General features: G+C 43.0%; 1 protein-coding gene across 11 annotated transcripts in view; it reads right to left on the minus strand.

Annotated features, from left to right (window-relative positions):
* Positions 1-2,783, minus strand: part of Akap7 (A-kinase anchoring protein 7) — a 154,138-nt gene that overhangs the window by 60,258 nt on the left and 91,097 nt on the right. The window lies entirely within an intron of this gene.

The raw sequence follows: 2,783 nt of genomic DNA on the forward strand, positions 1-2,783 counted from the left end.
ATAGCTGAGTTATTTGTTAAGGACAAGGAGATGAGCTAAGGGTTGTTGACCAAGACGCTTTCCCACAGAGCAGGGAGCCTGCACTTTTATGACCCGGCCGCTTCCTCCTGCCAGACTAGCAGTGTTCTGCAGGACAGGGATTATCAGAGCCACTGTCTTCAGTGCCCCTGCCTTTAGCAGAGAATGCAGCCTGGACCTATAAGTTTTAGGCTCACCTCACCCTAGGGCCTGGCATCCTGGTTTCCTACATTGGGGGGCTAAAGAGATGGCTCCTTAGGTAAAAGTACTTGCTCTGCAAGTATGAGAACCTGACTTCAAACCCCCACAACCACGGTGTGGGCATGACTTTATACGCCTTTGGGGCAGAGACAGACATCCTCAGTCAGAGCTCAGTGGCCTGCCAGCCTAGTCACAATGGTGAGCTTTCAGCTCAGTGAGACCTGTCTAAAGGTAATAAATCAGAAAGGAATACAAGACACATGACCTCCTGCTCTGGCCTCTACATGTACACCTGCACAGTTAGGTGCATGTACCACATAATATGCCCCCTACATACAGACACATACACACACACACACACACACACACACACACACACACACACACACACACACACACAGTGGGCTTTTCAGGTCAGCAGGGACTACCGGAAGACACTGTCTCAAAATACCAAAAAGTAAACATAAATAAAATGGGTTTTTAATTACAACTATCCTGATTCATACCCGCTACTGCAATTTTCCCCATCATTCTTCTGTGCATCTGTGTAATCTGTGTAACTATTGACCCAGTGGAAAGTCTAAACAGCTTCTTTTTTTAATATTTTATTTATTATTTTTATGTGTAAATGGGTATTGCCTGCATGTAGGTAAGTATGCCCATGACATGCAATGCCAGTGGAGGACAGAAGAGGCTGTTGGATTGCCTGGAACTGGAGTTACAGACAGTTGTTAGCTGCCATGTGGGTGCTAGGATTCAACCCAGGTCTTCTGCAAGAACAGCCAGTTTTCTTAGCCGCTGAGCCATCTCTCCAGCCCATAAACAGCTTCTTAAATTATTACAAAAATAATTTTGGAGTTAGTCTTCTTTAAGGGAGTGATGCTAGGTAGACTGACCAGGTTACAGAGGATGGACTCACACCAAGGGACATTTGGGGACACAAACTTGACTTCATAGGCCTTAACATATATGACAGAACGCATGAAATCCAGCAGGTGGAGGCATAAGGGGTGCAGATAAAAGAAGGGGGTCTAAATATGATCAAGATGTGTTATACGAAATGTACAAAAATTCAATAAAAACTTTGAAAGGTTGTTATGCATAAATGTGATCCTGTATATAATGTTATCATAATAACAGTTGCTAATTATAAACAGGTGAGCTAACAGAAAAGTAAGAAGAATGGTTTTGTTTGCGCAGATAATTAAAAAGATCTAAGGGGCCAATTTTTTAGTTGGTGAACCTAAAATATTTTTTAAAGAATTCAAAACCCCAAGAATTTATAGCCTGGCAAATTATTAGACTAGAAAATCACCTAGAAGCTAAGTACCATAAGGTACACTACTGCAAAAAGAAAATGAAAAAGACAAGCCATTTCTTACATATCATCAAATACTTCTCTCCTCAGTGAACTTTCAAGGGGGTATATAGCATAAGAGTAATACAAGTATTTCCAACTTAAACATTTTCAGTGTATTATATTTTCCAAACAAAGTTCCTGGCCCAAGGATTCTAGAAAGCTGTAAAATTTTCCTAGCTATGCCTTTACCCAATGAAAAAAATAATACTGATTTCTTTCTCCCTCTGCTCCTTCCTATAGTATCAAATGGTAGATGAATTACACTAGTTGTATTTTTTAAAGATTTATTTGTGTGTGTGTCTGTGTGTCTGTGTGTCTGTGTGTGCGCACACACACACACACGCACACACATACACACACACACACATGCCGTGTCTGTCTCTGTGGATGCTTTTGGAGGCTAGAAGAGGACATTGGAGCCCCCTAGAACTGGAGTTACTGGCAGTTATCAGCCACCCCACCTGGATGTTGGAAAACAAACTCAGGTCCTATGGCACAGCAGCAAGCACCTTAACCACTGAGCCATCTCTCCAGCCCTGGAAGTACTACTTCTATAAAGATTTTCCACGCCCGCATATAGACTGGACACAAGCCGGAGTGGGCAACCTCTATCTTGGGAGATGGTCCTGGCCTTCAGGTCAAGGAGCACTAAAGATTAGGACACTAAAGTCAGAGGTAAGGATCTTCAGTCAGAAAGGTCCAACCCCACATACAAAACCAAAGTCCTTTCCTTTAGCTGAACCATTACCCAGTTCAACCATGAAATGCCCAGATGGACTACAACAAGCCTTTTAAGATTAACAGGACTGGTCTAAAGTTGGCCATCCAGGTCTCTTAAAAGTGAATCTTAGGAACAAAGAGATGGCTCAGTGGTTAAGGGTATTGACTGCTCTTACAGAGGACCTGGGTTCGATTCCCAGCACCCACACAGAAGCTAAGAACTATCCGTAACTCCAGTTCCAGGGGATCCAACGCCCTCTTCTAACCTCGGCAAACATTGCACAACACAGGTGCACTTATGTACATTCACACAAAACACTAATACACATAATATAAAAATAATAAAATATTCTTTAAAAGTGACTCTCAGCACTCGGGAGGCAGAGGCAGGCAGATCTCTGTGAGTTCAAGGCCAGCCTGGTCTACAAAGTGAGTTCCAGGGCAGCTGGGGCTACAGGGAGACCCTGACTCAAAAAGACCAAAA

The sequence above is a fragment of the Nannospalax galili genome, unplaced genomic scaffold (assembly GCF_000622305.1).
Source record: "Nannospalax galili isolate Female #2095 unplaced genomic scaffold, S.galili_v1.0 scaffold186, whole genome shotgun sequence".
In the NCBI taxonomy this organism is placed as follows: Eukaryota; Metazoa; Chordata; class Mammalia; order Rodentia; family Spalacidae; genus Nannospalax; species Nannospalax galili.